We start from the raw sequence: 23,849 nt of genomic DNA on the forward strand, positions 1-23,849 counted from the left end.
TGTTGTCTCGGTGAGCCAATGCTAAGTGATATTGTATCTGCTGTGGAGTAATTGACAAGGTAGGTGAATTCCAAGTCTTGGCTAAGGTGTGAGTTAATCTCTCAAAGCATTTAATCACAGTATATGTGAATGCTACTGAGTGATAGGCATTGAGGCAGCTAGGTCTGCTCTTCCCGGACACTGGTATGATTGATGCCTTTTTGAATCAGGTGGGAACCTCCAAATGCATAAATGAAGCATTGAAAATGACTGTCAACAGTCAACACCCCCCCCCCCCCTCCACCGCTAGCTCTAGGCTGATTTACCTGGATAGCGTACAAAACAAAACTTTCACTGTATGCTGGTACACTTGACAATAAACAATGCAATTCAATTAAAGCAGGAATATTATGTTTCTGTCTCTTTCAGAATATCATGGAAGTCTTGGTGGCTGCAGAAATCCTTTATTGATATTGAAATAGGAGATGTCAATTCAGAAGGAGGATTAAAAAAAAGGTGTAATGATCTCATAAGTCCAACAAACAGCAATGCATCCCTTACATTAGTTTCATACTATTCTCTTCAACCCTGCCCACCAGATTCAATTATTTTCTTCAATATATGTTCATCGAATGCTGGTCTCAGGAAAAAAGAGGGTGGCATGGCTAGCAGAGCGGTTCGCATACCACTTGTACGGTGGCAGTAACCTGGGTTCATATCCGGTGTTGTCTGTAAGGAATTACAATCAGCATTTATTGTCATGAACACATCACGAAATTTAGGCAGTACTAACGTTTTCCCCATGTACTTGTGGGCTTCCTTCAGGTTCTCAGAATTTATCGTCATGAACAAGTCACAAAATTTGGTGCTTTGCGGCTTTGCGGCAGCATCACAGTGAAAGCCTTCATATTAAGAACCATCTTTCAACCATAATGTGTAAAATAAATAAATAAATAGAAATCATCATGCACGAAAAGTAAGGCAGTGTCTTTGGTTCAATGATCGTTCAGGAATCTGATGATGGCAATGGGGAAGAAGCTGTCGCTGTGCGGCTGAGTGCTTCAGTTTCCTCCCACTCTTTAAAAACATGCAGGGTTTGTAGGTTAATTGATTCATTGTGGCCTCACAGGCTCGTGCGCCATCAGGGCCTGATAATATGCTGAAGGCCTAACTTTAATTTAAAGCAATCTTAAAAACCTCTCTGAGTTATTCCAAGGCAATCTTATCTTTTTATTCTTCTCTCCACTTATTTCTCCCATCACACACAACCAGGCGCACAATTGCCAATGACCTCATCCCTAACCTTACATTAGAGGAACTGCAGATCCTTGAATCAGGGACAAAGAAGAAACAATCTGCTGGGAAAATTCCGTTGGGCGAGAGCATCTATGGGGGTTGGTGGATGGGGGTGGGGGGGGGGGGCAGTGTTTCATGTCAGAAACCTTAAGACTTGATTATTTTCCTGGTTTGTACTTCAGAGTTCAGAGGTCACTGTAGAGTACATCGAAAGAACCAAAGACTTGTTGATCCAAACCAAGGCTTAAAATTAACTAGAAGACTGAAGGATATCACATGTAGGTCGACCAGTCCAGAATGACCTGGTCTGGCTAGTAGGCGTGGCTACACTCTCAGCCAATCACAGTCATCCTACTCTACAATCTGTACATAGACACATTGGTGATAGAAGCTGTACTATCACAGTCACCCTTGCAGATTTTCTGGGATTTGCATGGATTTTCCTTCTTGGGCCTGATGATAACATTCTTCTCGAAATTTCTAAAGAAATAGGTGTGAAACTTCTCACATCCGTAAACATTTGTTAAGAAATGTACTCTTGCCATGCAATATTGAACGAGAGCATGGCAAGAGCCGCTGTAACGGGAGCATGCTTTTCTTCATTATTCGAGTTCTTATTTGTGTGTCTATGTTAAAGACCCAATGAAGAATCAATGTCTTTTGACATAATGATCTCCAATGCAAAGAGCATCAAAATTACATTTCTATACAGAGATAAAAGGGTCAAATTTAATCACTAACTGAATTCTTAAACATTCCTGGCTGGCACTTCTGATCAATGAGTGTCATTTTCACTATTTTCACAGTTAGCGTAGCGGTTAACACAACATTACTGCAGCGACCCAGGTTCAAATCTGACGCTGTCTCTAAGGAGTTTGTACATTCTTCCCGTGTCTACATGGGTATCCTCTGGGTGCTCTGGTTTCCTCCCACCCTCCAAATCGTATGGAGGTTGTATGTGAATTGGAGTACATGGGCAGCACAGGCTTGTGGACCCGAAGGGCCTGTTCCCATGCTGCATGTTTCTTTTTAAACATTTTAAGTTTAAAATTTTAAAATTCCCTTGCAAAGGCTATTGGCAAAAGATGCATAAATTCAGCAAGGTCAAAAATGAAAACAAGGCCATGGATCAATTCCCACTTTGTCAACTGTAAAATTTGGGCTACTGTGAAATACACGGCCACATTATACAGGTCCTTCAAGTCTGAAAAACAAAAGGGGAAGATGCTACCTGATGAAATCTGAGTCGGTTATCCAAACCATGGAGCAACTTGCAAAAAGACCCTTCCCTGGTAGAAATTATTTTGTTCACTCATTTCAATTGGGCTATTGACAAGTTGGCCTCCTTGAAGATCAATGAATTAAGGTTTTCAACCAATCATTTTAAAAATTATGATTAAACTGAAGCAAGTGTTATCCCACAATTCTGTCTGACCTGCTCATTTTTTCCCCTGCAAGTTCTATTTTTATTTCAGATTTCCGACACCTTTGGTTGTCTCTATTAATACTGGTGTTTTGTTTAAAACTTTAGCATGTCATTTTCATCGATGCGGTTATCTTGAATACTTAGAATAAATAGTCTGTGATTGGATTGATCCATTCTCTTTGATGACAATGGGTAACTTTTAAAATAGCTTATATTTTCCTGATTAAAGACAAAGAACATGATTTTTTTAATGATTTATTTTACTATCTCAACCTGTCTGGCAGGCATTTTCATCCTCACCACAGGACTTGATTTCTCCATATTATTTGTTTCTTTTGAGGCTCCTTAAAACCTGATGGAAGTGCAGCAGTCCCCTTCCAAATAAAATATGGTGCATCAGAGTGTGGCGCTGCCTCTTAGCTCCTGGGATCTGGGTCGAATCTGACACAAAGAAATGCTGGAGGAACTCAACAGGCCTTAGGCTGGCCATTCCAAAGGAGGATGTGGTTATATTTAACCATATATATGTCCTCTTTTGGAAAGGCCAGTGTTCTGACCACGGAAGCCATGCTCCGCGAGCGGGATATGTTGCCATCACCATGTCCATCAGTCTAGTAGGAGATGTGCATATTGTTGGAGATTTTCTAAAACATTTGTCGCATGAGAGTTACTTGCCAATTGAATGCCTGACTTTATACTGAAAGGAAAATCACTGCTGTGGGTAGTTTTTTGATCCTTGGACACTGCTGCAGGGGTGGAGATTATTACCTTCCAATAGCATCAACCTTTTTTTATTATTCTGACATTCCTTTCAAGACCCGAGATTACTGGTTTTCAGGACTAACTGCTTCAATATGGCCAAATATCTCCAAGTCACAAATCATGACTCTATTGTCATTTAACCAATAAACCACAAAATTTACCTTAATCTTTCATAAGCTTCTATTGTCACTTCAGTAATTCTGGATTGTCTCTCAACAGTTGCTTACCTTGTACCATCCCCTATCAATAAATACAGTGCTGCAAGAAAACTCAACTTCTTTTTTGTTATTAACAAAATGTAGATTGTTTACTTTTTTCTACCTTTTCCAAAGCATTCATGAACATTTACATCCACTTAAATCAATTCACGTTTCCAGTCAATTATTTTTAATCCCTCCGCATGTCTGATCAAAAGCACTGAATCTAATGAGGTTTAAAATTGAGCCAAGTGAACATCTAATTCAGAATAAAACTGCAGGTTGGAACGACTGAGTTAGATAAAGGCTGATGTTATCCTATCATTTTTGTGTCAATGTCCAATCATTTCTTGTATGCTTCAATGTGAAAATAGTAGTTAAGTACTGGAGAAATATACAGATTTAAACCAGAAGATACTACAATAATCTCCTGAACTTCATCTTGAATAATTTGGGCACAACACCAATGGAATATTTCTCAAAATCTTCATAATTGCATGCTGCTGAGTTCATTTGATACCATCCTTGGAGTTCAATTTGATAAGGACAGCATGTCGTTTTAATTGCATCCCTCGAATGATCAGGACTGAAACTACCCAAATCCTCCATGCAGATCAAGTTGCCCATCGAAGTGAGTTCCATTTACCTGCTCATTATTTTTATACCTTCAAACTTTTCCCGTTCATATACCTGTCTGAATGTCTTTTAAATGTTATAATTTTACATGCTTCTACTATGGTTGCATCACTATCTGGTATGGAGGTGCAATGTTCAGGACAAGAAAAAACTCCAGATTATTGTTAATTCGGCCTGCACCATTACGGGCACCAGACTTGAAGTGGTGTCTCAAGAAATTAAAATAAAATATTCAAAAAAAAAGCAGCCTCTATCCTCAAGGACCCCCACCACTTAGGCCATGGCCTCTTCATGCTGCTTTCATTGGGAAAAAGATCAGGAGCCTGAAGATGAGCACTCAGTGGCACAAGGACAGCTTCTTCCCACCTGCCATCAGATTCCTGAATGATCAATGATCCAAAGACACTTCCTTACTTTGACTTTTCATGCATTATTTTTTTTAATTTTTATACAGTAGTTTATATGAATGTTTGCCCTGTGAAGCTGCCTCAAAACAATGAATTTCATGACGTGTTCATGATGATAAATTCTGATTCTGATTTGGACTTTCTCTGACTTCCTTGGGCCACGACTTGTCAATCAAGATCTCATTGTAATCTCAGATAACTTTCCTCTTTGTCCATTGTTCCACAATTTTAGCATCATGCACGGACTTACTATATTCTACCACCCACATTCTCAATCAGATCAGTGATGTAAATGATGAACAACTGTGGGCCCAGCATTGATTCTTTTGGCATTCCACTAGTCATGTATCTTCAGTCTGAATAACAAACCTCCACAACCATCCTGTCTCCTACCATCAAGCTAATTCTGTAATTAATTGACTAACCTGCCTTGGATCCCATGTGATCTAACCATCCGGACAAGTGTACGATGTGAAACCTTGTCAAAGGTCTTTAAAAGTCCATTCAGACAACTTTTACTCCTCAGCCCTGATCAATCTTTTTGATAATTTCTTCAAAAAGCTCAACAAATTTCCCACAATCTCAAATCAGCCCTTGCTTTTCCAAATGTATGTACATCCTGCCTCTCAGAATCCCTTCCAATAACTTACCCACCACTGATGTTTGGCAATAGACAATAGACAATAGACATTAGGAGCTGGAGTAGGCCCTTCAGCCCGTCGAGCCAGCACCGCCATTTTACAGATCATGGCTGATCACTACCATCAGTACCCCTTTCCAGCCTTATCCCCATAACCCTTAACTCCTTTGCCCACTAGAGTCTTATCCAACTCTCTTTTGAACATAATCAGCGAATCTGCCTCTACCACCCTCTGTGGCAGAGCATTCCACAGATTCACACTTCTCTGGGTAAAAAAAATGTTTTCTCATCTCCGTCCTAAAGGGCCTACCCTGTATTCTTAAACTATGCCCTCTAGTCCTCGTCTCCCCCATCATTGGGAACAAGTAATCCGACTTCACCCTGTCTATCCCCCTGATGATTTTGTATACCTCAATCATGTCCTCCTTCATCCTTCTAAACTCCATCAGATACAAGTCCAGTTTTTCTAGCCTTTCAGCTTATGGGTCTATATCCTTGGCTTGTCTTTGCAGCCTCTCTTAAATAACGTAACAATATTTCCCACTCTCTCATTTCTGTGACTAACAATGGTGTCTGCAATTTCTTTCCTATCTTCTCACAATATCCTAGGATACACTTGATCAGGTCCTGATCTATCTTTATCTATCTTGGTACATTTGAAGATGTCCAGCACCTCATCTTCGGTAATGTGAACACTCTGCAAGACATTAATATTACTTCCCTGAGTTTCCTACCATCCACATTTTTCTTCATATGAATGCTGATGCTCATTGAGGACTTCATTCCTTTCCAATAGCTCACCATATGGATAACTTTGTTGATCATTAAGAGCCTCTATTACATGCATTGTACATTGAACAATACAGCACAGAACAGGCCCTTCAGCCAATCTATATACAGTACCTTTCCTACCTCATAACCCTCTATTTTTATTTCATCCACGTCCCTATTTGAGAATCTCTTTGTTCTATTGTTTCAGCCTCCACCACCATCCCCGGCAAAGCATTCCAGGCACCCATCACACTGTGTAAAATGTCTTACCACTGATATCTCCCCTAAACGTTCCTCCCTTCACTTTGTATGGATGTCCACACCCTGGAAAAATGGTGCTAGCTGTCTAAACCTATCTAAACCTCTCATAATCTTGTACTCCTCTATTAAGTCACCTCTCATCCTTTTTTGCAGCAAAAAGCCAGAGCTTTGCTAATCCGTGCCTCATAATACACACTTTCCAATCTCGACAACATCCTGGTAAATCTCCTCTGCACCCTCTCCATAGCTTTCACGTTCTTCCTGTGGATCAGAACTGAACACAATATTCCAAGTGTGGTCTCACAAGAGATTTTTAGAGCTTCAATATTACCTCATGACACCGGAGCTTAATCCCCTGACTAATGAACCCCAGCATACCACAGGCCTTCTTATCTATCCTATCAATCTGTGCAGAAACCTCAAGAGTTCTAAGGATCACCTCACACGTATCCAGATTGAACTCTATCTACCACTTTTCCACTAAACTCTGCATCCTGTCTATATCATGTGGTAACCTATAACAACTTTCAACAATATCCACAATACTTTCAACTTTCGTGTCATCCACAAACTTACTGACCCATCACTCTAATTTTTTGCCCAAGCAAGTTATAAACATCACAAAGAGCAAAGGTCCTAGAACAGACCCTGCAGGACTCCACTAGTCACTGACCTCCAGGAAGAATACTTTCCATCCACTACTACACTTCTTTCTGTGTGCAAGCCAATTCTGAATATACACAATAAGGTTCCATGCATCCCAACCTTTAGGATGTTCTGAATAAGTCTCCTATGGGGGGGCATAGACAAATGTCTTAATAAAATCTAGATTCATGATATCTACTGCCCTACCTTCATCAATTTCTTTTCCTAGCATCTTTTCCCTGTCTCAGTGGGTCAAACCTATCTTGAAACCGGCACAAATGGCTCCTATACATCCTCCACATTACTTCTGTGCTTTCTCCTGAGAACAGTTGTTCCCAATCTACTCTCCCTAGTTCCTGCCTCAGCCCATCGTAATTAGCCCTTCCTCAATTAAACACTTTGTCTGCTTTATCCTTGTACACAACTATGCTAAAGCTATGGAAGTTGTGGTTGCTATCACCCAAATGCTCCCCTACCAAGAGGTCTACCACCTGACCAAGTTCATTACCCAGTATGGCCTCTCCTCTCATCAGCTGCTCCATATACTGTGCCAGGATTCCTTCTTGAACACACCTGACAAATTCAGCCTCATGTATTTCTCTTGCCATCAGGAAGCGCCAGTCAATGACAGGGAAGTTGAAGTCTCCCATAACAACAACCCTGTAATTTCTGCACTATTTGAAAACCTGCCTACTTATCTGTTCCTCGGTGTCCCAAGGGGCTATTTGAGAGCACTCCCAATACTGTACAATCATTGCTCCATTCTCATTTCTGACTTCCATCCACGCCACATCAGTAGACACTCCCTCCACAGCATCCTTCCTTTTTGCAGTTGTGATACCATGACCAGTAATGCTATTCCATTCCCCCCCCCCCCCATCCTTTTACCTCCCATTCTATCTCTTTTAAAATATCTAAACCCCGGTACCTGCATCAGCCAATCTTGTCCTTATGTCAGCCATATCTCGATAGAGGTCACAACATCACAATTTCATGTACTGATCCATGCTCTAAGTTCGTCTAGTTTATTCCTAATATTCCATGCATTGAAATAGACAAATTTTAAACCCTCCAACTGACTACATTTATGATTTCTCCCCGTCTGCCTTCGTCCCAAACCCACAACACATTGCATCATCATTTCCACCTTCTGCTCTATTCTCTTCCCTCATATTCTGGCTCCATCCTCCTGCCAAACTAGTTTAAACTCTCCCCAACAGCTCTAGCAAACCTGCTCACAAGGATATTGGCTCCTCTCCAGTTCAGGCACAGCCCATCTTTTTGTACAGGTTATACCTTCCCCAGAAGTAATCCCAATGATTCACAAATCTGAACCCCCTTCCCCCTGCACCAAACTCCTCAGCCATGCACTCATTTGCCCCAACTTCCTATTTCTTCCTGCACTGGTCCACGGCACAGGCAGCAGTCCCGTGATTACCACCTTGATGTCCTGCTTTTCACCTTCTATCCTAACTCCCTATATTCCCTCTTCAGGACCTCATCCCTACTCCTATCTATGCCATTGGTGGACCGCAGCACCTGGCTGCTCACTCTCCCACTTCAGAATGCTGTGAACTTGATCTGAAACATCACTGACCCTGGTACCTGGGATGCAACAAACCATCTGCTAGTCTTGATCTTCTTCATAGAACCTCCTATCTATTTTCCTAATTATTAGATCCCCAATCACTCCTCTTCTCCCCTTCCCTTTTTAGCTGAAGGGCCAGACTTTTGTGCCAGATACCTGACCACTACAAGTTGTCCCCAGTAGATCATGCCCCCCCCCCCCAACAGTATCAAAAACATTATACTAATTGTTAAGGGGAGCAGCTACAGAGGTCCTCTGCATTGACTGCCAGCACCCCTTTCCTCTCCTACCTGATCCCCTGCCTCTTGGCTTTTGGGTGTGACTGTCTTCTTACAGCTTCTGTCGATTACCTCCTCTGCCTCCCGAATGATCTCGAGTTCATCTATCTCCAGCTCCCGTTCCCTAACTTGTTCTTCTGATGGTACAGATTCTATCACCAATGTGTATATGTACAGATGGTAGTGTAGGATGACTGAAATTGACTGAGAGTGTAGCCACACTTACTGACAGGTCTTAAAGGATTGCTCCTAGCCAGACCAGGTCATTCTGGACTGGTCGACCTACTTGTGATATGCTCCAGCCTTTTAGTTAATAAAATTGTAGTGCGCCACAAGTCTTTGGTTCTTTTGACACACTGTAAGGAGCTGCAGCTGGATGCAGGCTCTATCTATCACCCAGACTCCATCTATCACCCAGACTCCACTTACCTTTTAAATGCTTCTGAAACAAAGCCCAATTCCTGGCACTCACCAGTTCCCAAGTCCATTCTCTCTCGAGTTAATCTTATGCCCTGAATATACTTAAAGTATCTCGTTGGCCTTATCTCTGCGAGTTATCTCATGCCTCCTCTTTGCCCACTTGATGTCCCTCTGCAGTGAAATCCTACATCCCCTATATTTCTCAAGGACTTCAGTTAATCCCATCAATTCCTTACTTTTGCTTCCTTCTTTTTCTTGACTAGAGCCTTAATATATCTAGTCATTCAGTGTCCCTTATGAGCTTTGCATTTCATTCTGATAGGAACATGCTATCATTGAACAACCTCTATCTTGATGTTAAAAGCCTCCCATTTATCTGTAAACAACCTCCTCTAATCATCTTCCTGCCTAATGCCATCAAATCTAGTCTTGCCTTAATTTAGGACTTTTAATGTTTTAAATTACCATATGGCATTTTTTTTGGTTATGAACCATCTTTTCTGCACCCTCCCCATCTTCCAATAGTTGGGGACCAGACCTGCACACAATCCTCCGAACGTGGCCTCACCATCATCTTTTTTTAAAAAATGTAGACACACAGCAAAGTAACAAAACCCTTATGGCCCACGAGCCCGTGATACCCAATAACACCCTAATGACCTTCAACCCCGGTACATTTGGAAGGGTGAGAGGAATGAGAGCACCAGGAGGAAACCCACGCAGCCATGGGGAGAACGTAAAAGCTCCTTACAGACAGCACAGGATTCAAACCCCGGTCCTGGTGCTAACCAGCAGACTAACTGTGCCACCCCTTAACAATTATCCAGCTGTAACATGACATCCTATGTCATGACTGATGGAACAAGTACAATAGATCTTCTTAGCTTTATTGTGGATTGGAATCTTGTAATAAAAAGTTTCTTCTTTCCAGATACATGCTCCCTTCGACAGCTCATGCAGAGGAGCAGAAGCCGAGAGTGAAAGAAAAAGAAACAATTTTTAGTTCATTGATTCAACACGCATTGAAAAGGGCTACAAATGTTTCTGTTGTATTATCAGAAACAGCATTGTTCAGATAGACAATAAATTGTGGTTTGTCTCTCTAGTTCACGTCGACGTTAAAGATATCAGACGATTGAAGAGAACCAGGGAGCACTCAATGAATTTTCAAATGATAAGTCATGTTTTACAAATTCAATCAGAGTTTCTTTTAAGAAATGACTGATTGACCTGATTTTTTTTTTAAAAAAGTGTGGTGCAGATTATCGTGTGCATAAATTTTCCAGTGGGTGTTTGATAAGGTATCTTGCAATGGGTTCTTGGCAAAAAAAAAAACCATGAATGTGGATTGAAAGAAAATGCAGTCACATAGAAGGAAATTTCAGATCTGAGAAGAGTTGGGGTGATGTACCCAGAGACCATTTTGTTATTAAAATATGTTAACAGTAGAAAAATGGCCGTTTGTTTGGCTAATTGCTGCATGGGCTCAAGGGAGATGCAACATTATGTACACATTCTTTCTGTGAGTGAGCCGCAGTTGGAACTGAAACACAAAAATGCTCGTGATCAAAGGAAAATAAAACTGTTGCAACTTTCATATTCCCAGGAAGTCTGCTTGTAAGTAGGTCAATAAAGATATATAAAAAAATAGATTTTGTGTTTTGATATTTAGTGAAACAGGGTACACAAAAAAATGATAGAAAAATTAGTAATCTCCAGTTTGAGCAGATTGCTGTTTTGAGTGCCCGTTATAGACAGGATATTAAGCCATGGCAAATGCTATGTAAAGATAGCAGAGCCATGAAAGCTCAAAGGAAAATGAAAGGGAAATACAATTACAGCAGAAATCTGGTTGTGAATTCAATAAAAAGAATCTTTGTTATCGTTAGAGGGCAAGTTGGGGATAGTTTTGAAGCAGACATTGAGTGCAGAGCAAATGGCTGAAGTGTACAGAGACACTGGAAAGAGCAAAAACAATCTGCTGGAGTAACTCAGCAGACCGTGCAGCATCAGTGGGAGAAGAACTGTTCATGTTTTGGGTCAGAACTCTTGGTCAAGAAACTCTTTAAAAAATCTTCACAGCTGAAGCAAAAGTTGCTTGAGAAAGATGTATCAAAACATTCTGGACAATTTGTGGTGGTACACCACCAGCCTACTCCAGGGGGCAAACTCTGCCCCTGCAGATGAGTAAGGGGACAGGACATCACCTGGCCGGCTGCCAATCAGTCGGCATAAATGGATCAAGCCCCACCCGGTCGGGTGTCAATCACCCTCCGGGATATAAGCCTGCACCGGCCTCCCGAGGCCTTACACTGAGTTACTGCAGCCACAGCCAGCCTGGCTCTGTGGAGGTTTTTGTGGATTAAAGCCTGTTGTTCAGTCTTTACCTGGTGTGTGTCTGATTCTGTCTAAATTTAAGCGTGTGCACCTTGATTGCAGAAAGATGGAATTGTATTGTAAGTTAAAGACACCAATATGAAATTTATTTTGACTAATACTCAATTCTGCATCTATAAAAATATTCTGACCGATTCCATCAAAGTACTTTGTTTTAATTGTGCTACACTTAGAAGTTCACCATTGCTTTCTGCAGTCTATGAAGTAAAAATGTATAATCTTATTTTAAATTAATGTTGAACTTTTTTAAGGTAAATTCATAGCTTTCTACTGTAATTATAATTGGACTTCCATATTTTAAATTTTAATTAGCTGGAAATTAATAGAAATTGCAAATTAAATTGAACATCTACATGAGGTGGTGTCTTAATAAACCAGCCTCCATCCTCAAGGACCCCCACCACCTAGGCCAGGCCCTCTTCATTCTGCTACCATCGGGGGGAATAAGATACAGGAGTCTAAAGACGAACACTCAACAGCACAAGGACAGTTTCTTCCCCACTGCCATCAAATACCTGAATAATTAATGAACCAAAGATGCTGCTTTACTTTTCGTGGACCACTATTTTAATTTTTTTATTCAAAGTAATGTCGTAAGATAGTTAAGATATAATATGTAGAGAGGATATGGAGAGGCTGCAGAAGGATATACTTAATATAGATAACTGGGCAAAGGTCTGGCAATATTAATAAACGTGAGATCATCCACTTTGGTAGGAAAAATAAAAGAGCAGATTATTATTTAAATGGTGAAAAACTGCAGCAAGATGTCATACAGAAGGACTTGGGAGTGCTAGTGTATGAATCACAAAAAGTTGGGTTGCAGGTAAAACAAGTTATTAAGAAGGCTAATGAAATGTTGGCCTTCATCGCTAGAGGAATTGAATTCAAGAGCAGGGAGGTCGTGCTGCAACTGTACAAGGTAATGGTGAGGCCGCACCAGGAGTACTGTGTGCAATTTTGGTCTCCATACTTGAGGAAGGATATACTGGCCTTGGAGGTGGCCTAGAGGAAGTTCACCAAATTGATCCCAGAGATGAGGGTGTTGACCTATGAGGAGAGACTAAATCGCCTGGGATTATACTCTTTCGAATTCAGAAGAATGAGAGGTGATCTTATAGAAACATAGAGAATTAAGATAACATTCTTTCTTTTCTTCTTTCTTTTTTCTTTCTTTGGCTTGGCTTCACGGACGAAGATTTATGGAGGGGTATGTCCATGTCTGCTGCAGGCTCGTTGGTGACTGACAAGTCCGCTGAGGGACAGGCAGGCATGGTTGCAGCAGTTGCAAGGGAAAATTGGTTGGTTGGGGTTGGGTGTTGAGTTTTTCCTCCTTTGTCTTTTGTCAGTGAGCTGGGCTCTGCGGTCTTCTTCAAAGGAGGTTGCTGCCCGCCGAACTATGAGGTGCCAAGATGCACGGTTGGAGGCAATAACAGCCCACTGGCAGTGGTCAATGTGGCAGGCACCAAGAGATTTCTTTAAGCAGTCCTTGTACCTCTTCTTTGTTACACCTCTGTCTTGGTGGCCAGTGGAGAGCTCGCCATATAACACGATCTTGGGAAGGCGATGGTCCTCCATTCTGGAGACGTGACGCACCCAGCGCAGATAACATTAACATATAAAATAAGACAGAGGCAGGAAAATTGTTTTCACTGGTAGGCGAGACCAGAACTAGGGGACACAGCCTCAAGATTCAGGGGAGTATTTTCCGAAGAGTAGTGAATCTGTGGAATTCTCTGCCGAGGGAAGCAATTGAGGCTACTTCATTAAACATATTTAAGGTTCAGTTAGATAGATTTTTACATGAAAAAGGAATTTGGGGAAATGGCAGGTTGGTAGAGTTGAGTCAATGATCAGATCAGCCATGATCTTACTGAATGGCAGAGCAGAGTCGACGGGCCGGATGGCCTCCTCCTGCTCCTATTTCTCATGTTCTTATGTATGTTTGCACTATGTTGCTGCTGTAGCTTTTAGCTGCTACAAGCTATGGCTTTGCAGAGCGTATAGCACAGGGGAGGCTATAGCTCAGAAAGAACACGCTGTTCCCAGAAAGAACGACACAAACCCAGTTGAGTGGAGTTAACACTCTGAGCTTTATTGGACTCACAGCCCTGCTTTTATTCTCAAGATGAGGGGTGTAATCAAAACCCTCTCAGCACTGTTATTGTATTTGTGATCCCACTTTCCCTGAGGCCAGTTAAGCTCGTTTGGTTGTGGCCAATTGGAGGGCAGCGCTGTGGGCCTCGTGCAGCCTGCTGGATCATCGCGTTTGTCCTTCATTTTGTGAGGCCCTGTGGGGGTGCTGTGAAAGGCCGCCACACGGCCGCAAAAACCAAACTTCATGACTTGTTAATGACAATAAATTCTGATTCTGATAACTAATATCCTTGTTAATCCAGCAAAAGTTCCACATTTTTTTCTCTTAACATACATGAAAGAGTTGGAGATACAAGAGACTGTAGATGCTGAATTCTGGAGCAAAAGGAAGTCTGCCCCAGAAGACCAAATGGCACCAGTGGGTAGAAGAAAAATTACACTGGACAATGAAGATTTTGCTTCCTGCATACCTTTGGTTGTATTTTTTTAATTTAAATTTTGGCCTACTGATCACGAAAATCACCTTAAAATTGTCCTATCACGTACTGTTTATACGATATAACCTAGTTTCATGATTTCCTGTTATATTTTAAATCTACTTCAAACATAAAGTGCAACAAATGATTGAAAATTCATTTTCTGCATTCTTGCTTGGATCTCTTCCCTGCTAGCCTTGGTGCAGACAGTGACAAACACGGTGAAAGGTTTCACCAGGACATGGCCACCATGGAAAAGCTGTATCAGGGCAACTGGAATCCATCAAAGCAGGCCGACCATTCATGGAGATTGAAATGAGAGGCATCAGATGCTGAGTATAAATGAAAATAAGCGGTAAAACATTTTTAGGTCAGTTGAACTAACACAATTAGTCAGCTTCATTTTGTGATTAACATACTAAATTCAATAAAAGTTAATTTAATGTTTCTACAACTTCCTAGGTGTTACAGGTCGAGCACCCCGTATCCGAAGATCAGAAAACCTAAAAGATTCAAAAACTGAACTTTTTTTTAGCACCGACATGATGTCACAAGTTGAAAAGAATTCACCACCTGACTTGTCATGTGGGGCTCTGACACTCTGTTGGCACCATTTTGACAACAACAGAACTCTGGTGTACAAAGATATAGACGACACTGGAGGAAACATTTGAAGAAGTATTCGAGAAGAATTTCTTGTATTTGCTGCTGCATTTTTCTTCTCTTGTATGCAGAGGTCAAGTTTTTATTGTTAAGTACTAAACATTATTTCATATGAATTTTCCACTTGTGGCATCATTTCTGCCCTCAAAAAGCCTGCTGTTGTTCTTTAACTGTTGATACAGTTATTTTGCAGGTGGCTACTGAGCAGCTGAGATCCATTGTTCCAAAATCTGAAAAAAAATTAAAAGCATCTGGACCCGAGCTGTACAGCAAATCTGAAATTATCTTTGTGTTCAGCTTGAAACTGTCTATCATAATCCCCAATTTTTTTTTCAGGAACCAAACCTTTTGAAAAAGTTTGCTGTCCACGTTTTGTCGACTTTTAAGGTTGCGAATACTTCATCAAGACTGAGTGCAAAGGGCAGATAGCCAGGTCGGAGGACAAGGTCAGAGGACAAGGTCGGAGGGGTGAGACAGGAATCAGGAGGGACAACAGATGGATAGGGAACCCAAGTGGTGGAGTTGGGAGACAGGAGAAGTTGATTGGCAGGTGCCACACAAAGGAAATTGAAGCAAGGGAAATAATGGGGTGATAAGAGGGAAGAGGGGTCATGTGGAGGAAGATGAGTCATACAGGGTGAAGCTGATAGAGGACACAAATGGGAACAAAGATCATCAGTTTTTAAATGTGGGAAGTAAAGATGGGTCTGGGGATAAAATGGGAAGTATAGATTTGACCAGATGGAACTGAAGGGGAGGGAAAGCTGCTGGTGGAACGTGGGTATTAGAGAATGGAACAAGAGGGGAAGGGGATGAGAATGGGTGGAAAATGGATGGGAGTATGTGGGAAAGGGGACAAAAATGGGGAGGGGGGAAGATAAAGAACAGAAGTGCATCAGAAGAAAAGAGATGGGACTCACAACCTGAAATTGTAAACTTCCATATTAGTTTGTTTTCACCTCTTTGTGTCTTTCAAAAGCCCCTCAGACTGTTTCAGAGTGTAGAACTTGATTCACTGAATTTTTCCCTTTTGTATAGAGTGTGTAGGGATTCTTGAGAACAGATCAGGAGCTAAGCTTGACTTCTTCTCCCTTAGGCACAGAGCATCAACTAGAATGTCACCAAAAAAAAAAAAATGAGAGAGGGAAGTTAGGATGAGATCAAATGAGTAAATGTGGCAGTTCGAGGCTTCTCATCTTTGTTATGTGTTTTTTTTGTAAGGCTGTGGGACATGTCCAACATACTGTACTGATAGAGCTAGAAAATATTATTCAGAATCACAGATGAGTGATGGGCAGATATGGCCAATTCTGATCCAGAGAGGAAAAAAAGACAGTGCTACTTAATATTAGAGAATTTGGGAAGGAATCTGAAAGGCAGCAATATCCCCAAAAAAGATGATAAGGTGCAGTTTCTCAAATTTTTGTTTGTTCTTATTGTAATTGTGTTATCAACTACAGATCAATAGATCAGAGAGGAACAAAGAAACCTTGGGTCCAAATCCATCTATCTCTCAGGGTTGCCACGCAGATTGATAGTGGAGTTCAGAAGGCTTATGGATATGCTGGGCAATAACAATAAACATTACCATAATTGGGGAAAGATGTGGCAAATGAAATGTATAGTCATGCACTTTGGTGGAAGGAATAAGAGGGCAGGCTATTATTTGGATGGGGAGAAAATACAAAATTCAGAGGTGCAAAGGATCCCATTAATGTTAACCTCCTTGTTGAGTTGGTGGTGAAGAATGCAAATGCAATGTTGGCATTCAGATTCAGAAGAATGGGATATAAGAGCACAGAGGTGATATTGAAGCTTTGTAAGGCACTACTGAGGCCTCACTTGGAGTTTAGGGCTCCTTATTTAAGAAAGGATGTGCTGGTGTTGGAGAGGCTTTAGTGAAAATTCACAAGAATGATTCTGGGAATGAAGGGAGTTAGAATATGAGTAAGGTTTGCTCTTGGGCTGTACTCCTTCAAGTTTAGAGGAATGAAAGGGAACTTCATAGAAGCATTTTGAATGTTGAATGGCTTGGACAGAGTAGACATGGCAAAGTTCTTTCCAATGGTAGAAGAATCAAGGACAAGAGGGCACAACTTCAGGATTGAAGAGTGCCCATTTAAAACAGAGATGTGGAGAAATTTCTTCAGTCAGAGAGTGGTAAACCTCTTAAATGTGGGTGGCTTTGAAGGCCAGGCCTTTGGGTGTATTTAAGGCAGAGATGGATTGGTATTTAAACAGTCAAGGTATCAAGGGTTATGCGGAGAAGACAGGGGAGTGGAGCTGTGTGAGAGAATGGATCAGCTCATGATGGAATGGTGGAGCGGACTCGATAGACCAAATGGGCTGCTTCTACTCCTATATCTTATGGTCAATGCTGGCCTTCATTAGTCAGGGGATTGAGTTCAAGGGTCGTGAGGTAATGTTGCAGCTCTATAAAACTGATTAGACCACACAGAATACGTAAAGAACATTGCATGACCTGCTGAGTTTCTCCAGGATTGTTGTGTAAACTACAGCCAGAGTATCTGCAGATTTTCTTGTTTATCTTGGAATACTCTGGTTGCCTCATTACTGGAAGGTTTTGAAAGCTTTGTAGAGGGTGCAGAGTTGATTTACCAAGATATTGCCTGGATTGGAGGTAAGGTTAACAGAGCTCGTGCTTTTCTCTTTGGAGTTAAAGAAGGATGAGAGGTGACAACAGAGGTCCACAAGTCATAGTTGGGCTGGACAACCAACACCTTTTACCCGGGCTTAACTGTAGCAATTACCAGGAGACATCTCTATAATATGGGAGGGGAACTGGGATTCACTGGGAGAGTGCTGTATTGATGACTGGCCTCATCTCCTGGCTCCACTCCCATTTACCCATATATAACCTTGATTTCCTGCCTAAACCCAGAACCCCTCTGAAGCCTACTAGTGAACTCTACCCATTGTTGAAATCTAATAAAAGTGTTTGTTCTCCCTCCAGTCATGTAAGAGCTTTTATCTACATTACAACGTGCATATAAGAAAAATGGAGGGTTATGGTTGTGAGTTCGGGAAGGTTTAGATTGTTAAGTAGGTTTATATAGGACAGCACAATATTAATAACACTATAATGTGCCATGTTCTATGTTCTAGGGTGCAGGATGCAAAATTAACGTGGTCTTCAATTGAAGCTTGCAAGCATGGGATAACAATAATTGTTAAATTTTATTTCATTTAAAGATACAGTCAGGTAACAGGACCTTCCAGCCCATGAGCACACATCATCCAATTACATGAATTAACCTACTAATCTATACAATGTTGAAACATGGGAAAGCAGAGCACCCGAGGACATTAGGGAAGAACATACAAACTCCTTGCAGACTTAGGTCACTGGCTCTGTTATAGTGTTGTGCTATGCCACTGCTCTATCCCACCATTCTCAAGCTGACAGTGATTCAAAAATACAGCACATAGTTTTCCCCTTTAAATCATGGTGCTGCAGGCCAAGAACCAAGCTGAAAATTTGGTTGTACCAGAAATAACCAATCATAAGTGAGACTCAGAGCATTATTGCATAATTTACTTGATAACACTCCAAAGAAACGTGAGGGTCGATTGTGACTGGTCAAATTTCCAGAGGTTGTGGAAAATGTAGCAGTCAAATTCCACTCCAAAACCAAGTGATTTTTAAACAAGTTGTGCAACAAAAGCTGTTCTGTATAATTGGCATATAGGGGTGTTGATTCCCTGTAAAAGTTAACACTTCCCTTCAGTATTTTGAAGTGATTTGGAAAGTCACTTGAACCAATAAAAAAAAATGAAGAAAGAATAATCACCTCATATTTTGTTTTATTTCATTTATTTTGCTTAATTAAGAAAATTGATTAGAATTACATTGAGATTAATAAATCGTGGAAATGCAATTTTCATTGTGGCCGCAATATAATTACATTTTTTTTTAAATATGATAAGGTGCTTAATTTCAGACACAAATAATCATTATTTCTGAATTGCTGATTCTAACCAGGAAATTAATGATTTCCTTCTGGATGTTTAATTATTTTCATATGACCAACAAAGCAGAAAAATATATCATTTTTGACCAGAGTGGATGGAATTGTTGCAGAGTCTATGTGGAGTCCACAAGGATGCAGAGAAGGACGGAAGCAGGAGCAGGAGTTGGCCATTTGATCCCTTGGGCTTCGTCAACCATTCAAAATGAATTTGGCTGATCTTCCAAATTCTGCAACTTGCTTCTAATTTTTTTTCTCATATCCCTTGATCTCTTTAGCTGTTGATGTGATATCTAACACTTTCTTGAATGCATTTAATGATCTGACCTTTACTGTGTTCTACGGTAAAGATTTTTACAGGCTTAAGCACTCTTCGGGATGAAGAAATTACTTCCATTTTCGGCCCCAAATAACTTACCGAATTTCCTTAAACTGCGATCCCTGGTCCTGGACTTCAATTTTCTATCTTGTATTTTCAGCGTCATGCAAATTTAATTGAGATCTCCTCTCATTCTACTAAACTCTAGCAAATCATTCTTTCCAACCCAGGAATTATTCTTGGTGAATTTTCACTGAACTCTTTCTGCAACAAGAACATTCTTCCTTGGACAACACAACCAAAATTGTGCACAATATTCAAGGTGCGTAATGCACTCGACCCCAGCATCTACAAACTTTCTTGTTTAACTCAAGGTTTGGTCCCCCCAAGGCCGCAGTAGAAATTCAGGATGAAAATCTGCAGACGTCGTGATTGTAGCAAAAATTCAGAAATGCCTGACAAACTCAGCCAATCTCACAGCATCCATCGTAGGTCAAAATACATTACCAATGTTTCAGGCCTGAGCCCTTCCTCAGAATATGAATAAATACAGATAAGTGACTGTGTTAAAGGTCTGGGGAAAAGGGAAAGATGGGAGGGGAAGGAGTACAGTGTAGCAGCCTGCTACCTGGGAGGTGATCCATTGCACAAATGGCAGATTAACACGGCAATCTCACAAAGCCCTCATGAACTAATGCCTTTCTTCCCAGCTGATAGTCCCCATGGCAGGAAACAGTGAACATTGGCAGGAACTCCAACTAATCAGTGGCCAGTATGCTGGTGGCATCACATCCGCCGACAACAGCAGAAAAACCAGGAACAGTGGCGGGAAGCTGGGCCTATATAAGCAAAGGCAGGGAGAGCAATAGATGTAGCCTTAACTATAGTCACATTGAGTCTGCGTCATTCCTGGTTGACACGGGTGCCGAGATCAGAGTCCTTCCCCTCCCCATCCCTCAGCCTACAATACCTGGAACAAGAAGTCGAGCCTGGCCATGAGGGCAGCAAACAATAGCAATATAAGGACCTTCAGCACCTGTACCTTCCCACTCTGCTTTGGCAACAGCCAGTTCATGTGGACCTTCATACTGGCGGTGGTGGCACAGCCGCTCCTGGGAGCAGACTTCCTCCGGCCCCACAGTCTGGTATTGGACCTCAAAGGGCAGTAGCTGGTGCACACCAGGGCCTTCCACACTTTTTACCTGGATGAAGCTAAGTTACCTGGATGAAGCTAAGTTACCTGTCCCTCACCTTGACTCTGTCACGGTGTCTAATAGCGAGTTCACATGCATACCGGCGAGTTCCCTTCCATCGTGGCGCCACAGTTTACTTCATCTGAGCCCAAGCATGGGCTACGGCATCATATCCTGACAAAGGCCCCTCCACTCCATGCAAGGGCATGCCGCCTTCTTCCCAAGAATCTCAACTTCATGAAGGAGGAGTTTTTAAAAAATGGAGGAACTGGGGATCTTGCGGTGTTCTGATAGTCCCTGGGCCTCCCCTCTGCACATTGTACTGAAGGCAGCAAGAGAATGGAGGCCATGTGGAGATTACTGCTACCTCATTGAGACCATCACACCAGACAGGTATCCTGTGCCACAAATACAGGATTTCACTGCAAACCTAACAAGGGCACAGATATTCTCGAAGATCAACATCATCTGGACTATCATCAGATCCCAGTCCACCCCAATAACATTTCTAAAACTGCATTCATCACCCTCTTTGGGCTGCCTAAGTTCCTAAGAATGCCTTTCGGGCTCAAAAATGCAGCTCAGATCTTCCAGAGGCTGATGGAAGCTGTGGGCCAGGACCTCAGGTTTATGTTCATTTACTTGGACAACATCCTGATAGCCAGCCACAATCGTAAGGAACATATGGCCCATCTAAGACGATTGTGCACTCACCTGAGCCTCATAATCAATCTGGTAAAATGTCAGTTCAGGCTAGAGACAATAGACTTCCTGGGTCATAGAATCAAAAAACATGGAATGACACCTCACCTGAAAAGGTAGAGACCATCAGGCGCTTCACCAAACCCCACACAATAAAGGGTCTCCAGGAATTCCCCAGTATGATGAATTTCTACCACTGTCTCACACCAGCGGCAGCCTGCATCATGTGTCCCCTGTTTGCAGGGAAGAGAAAAGAGATAATCAGGATAGGGAAGCATCGGAGGTGTTGCAAAAGACAAAAGACACACTGGCCCACGCCACATTTCTGGTACAGCCCAGGACAGATGCCCTGACCACCCTCACAGTAGATGCCCTGGCTTTCTTTAGCAGACACCTCTGGCCACCTGAACTTAAATACAGTCCCTTTGACCGCGATCTCTTGGCATTCCACCTTGCGGTCCGATACTTCAGATATTTTTTGGAGGGGAGGTAATTTAGGGTGTTCACAGACCACAACCCATTAACTTTCACCTTCAATAAAATGTTGGCCCCGTGGTCGGCCAGGCAGCAGAGGCCCCACGTGCCTGAGTTCACCATGGAACACATCACTGGGAAAGCCAACGTGGAGGCCAAAGCACTGTCATGGCCGGTGATCCAATCCATCCAGACCAGGGCATAGCTTACCATGGCCTTGGCCAAGGCACACCAGGCAGTCCCCAAGATTCCTGTGTATAGCACGGTGGTTTCAGGGCTTAGGCTGGAGGATTCCACCATCGGCCCAGGTAACCAAACACTCTTTTGCGACGTATCCACCAGCCATCCCCGCCCCATCATTCCAGCATCCTGGAGACAGCAGGATTTCGACGGGTGCAAAACCTGGCACACCCAGCTATCAGGACCACCATCAAGATGGTAGCCAGCAGGTTCATCTGGCATGCCCTCCAAAAACAGGTCAGTCAATGGGCCAAGACCTGCACACTCTGCTGGGCATTGAAGGTACAGATGCACATCAAGGCACCCTCCAAATCTTTGAGCCAGCATGATAAAGGTTCACCCATGTCCATATAGACATTGCTGGTCTTCCGGGGAGAAAGATACCTTTTGACAATGATCGATTGCTTCCCAAGATGGCCACAAGCAGTCCCACTGGCAGAGACAACAACTGAGGCCTGTGCCAGATCCTTGATCTACACCTGGGTGGCAAGGTTCGGAATCCCAGAACACACAACTTCAGATAAGGATGTGCAATTCACCTCAGGGCTCTGGACAGTGCTGGCTAACCTTCTGGGAACCCAACACCATCACACCACAGGATATCACTCCCAGGCCAACAGGTTGGTGGAGCGGTTCCACGGACACCTGAAGGCGGTTCTGATGATTCGGCTCTAGGGACCACATTGGATGGATGAACTACCGTGGGTCTTCCTGGGGATCCGCACAGCACCAAAAGAGGACTTCAACACCTCGGCGGCAGAAATGGTTTACAGCGCACACTTAATCATCCTGATGGAGTTCTTGGACCCAGAAAGACCTTCAGAGGCGGTGTTGGAAAAACGGAGGGAACGACTAGGCACTCTAGCGCAGACACAGCCCTCGCCACACAACCAAACCAAAACCTTTGTCCCCAAAGATCTAAAGGCATACAAATATGTCTTTGTGTGATGGGGACCACACGACACGCCACTGCAACGACCATATGAGGGGCCTTATTGGATGACCAAGCACAACGGATCCATAGGCATGCTGGACACTGGTGGTAAGGAGGAGACATTCACTATCGACTGCCTCAAACCAGTACATCTGGACACTAGCCAACAGGTTACCATGCAGCCCCTGCGATGCAGAGGTAGACCGCTAAAATCTGGGATGTCACCCAGATTGCCAGTTCTGGGGAGGGGAGGTCGTGCAGCAGCCCTCTACCCGGGAGGTGACCCAGTACACAAAATGGAAGATGAACTCAGTGATCTAATGGCCTTTCTTCCTAGCCATCAGTCCGCACGGTGGAAAACAGTGAACATTGGTGGGAATGTCGACCAATCAGCAGCCGGCACGCTGGTGATGTCACTTCTGCTGACAACGGCAGGAAAATCAGGCCCAGTGGTGGGAAGCTGGGCCTATATAAACAAGGGCAGGGAGAGCAATAAAAGCAGTCTGAACTACAGTCATATTGAGTATGTGTTGTTCTTTCGGTCTCTGCAGTAGTGCTCACTATAACAGATCAACAAATGAAAGGTGTTAATTGGATATGATAAGAGGACAGGAAAGAGGAATGTTGGGAATTGATTGGGGGAGTGGGTGTCAGAAGTTCTCCTGTTTCTCACCAGAAGGTCTTAAACATTTTATTTTTCTTTAAATAGATATATAAGCTTTTTCATTAAGGTTTTCTTTCTTACTTTATTTCCCTCCTCTTAACATCCCTTGCTCTTCTTTTGTTCCATTCTAAACTGATTCCAATGCTTGGTTAAAGAAAGTTAAAACAAAAATGCTGAAGCTGGAATCTGAAGTCAAAACAGGAAATGCTGGAAACGGTCAGGAGTCAGGCAGTGTCAATGGAATGAGAAACCAGGTTAGCATTTATTTCCATTCTGAGCTCTTGGGGAAAAAAGGATAAAGCAGATCATCTGAAATTGCAGACAACATCAGAGGAGAATATCTGTGACGGGTCAAAATGGTTGATGAGCTCATTCAAAGCTAATCATATTTTTTT

At 42.4% G+C, this 23,849-nt stretch overlaps 1 protein-coding gene and 1 long non-coding RNA gene across 3 annotated transcripts in view; one reads left to right on the plus strand and one right to left on the minus strand.

Moving 5' to 3' along the window:
• Positions 1-436: 436 nt before the first annotated feature.
• Positions 437-23,753, minus strand: LOC138755753 (uncharacterized). 2 transcript variants are annotated; one of them, XR_011352528.1, is made up of 4 exons: positions 23,536-23,753; positions 21,251-21,375; positions 15,899-16,049; positions 437-708 (listed from the first exon to the last, which is right to left on the minus strand). It is a non-coding gene; the product is annotated as an uncharacterized lncRNA (long non-coding RNA). The 2 variants fall into 2 exon arrangements; XR_011352527.1 differs by lacking the exon at positions 15,899-16,049.
• The window catches only part of tsnare1 (T-SNARE Domain Containing 1), a 962,849-nt gene continuing 962,294 nt past the window's right edge, over positions 23,295-23,849 (plus strand). The window contains exon 1 of the mRNA XM_069922261.1: positions 23,295-23,313. The gene's annotated coding sequence lies outside the window, so the exon portion shown is untranslated. The remainder of the gene's footprint in view (positions 23,314-23,849) is intronic.

Source organism: Narcine bancroftii, chromosome 2 (assembly GCF_036971445.1).
Source record: "Narcine bancroftii isolate sNarBan1 chromosome 2, sNarBan1.hap1, whole genome shotgun sequence".
Lineage (NCBI taxonomy): Eukaryota > Metazoa > Chordata > Chondrichthyes > Torpediniformes > Narcinidae > Narcine > Narcine bancroftii.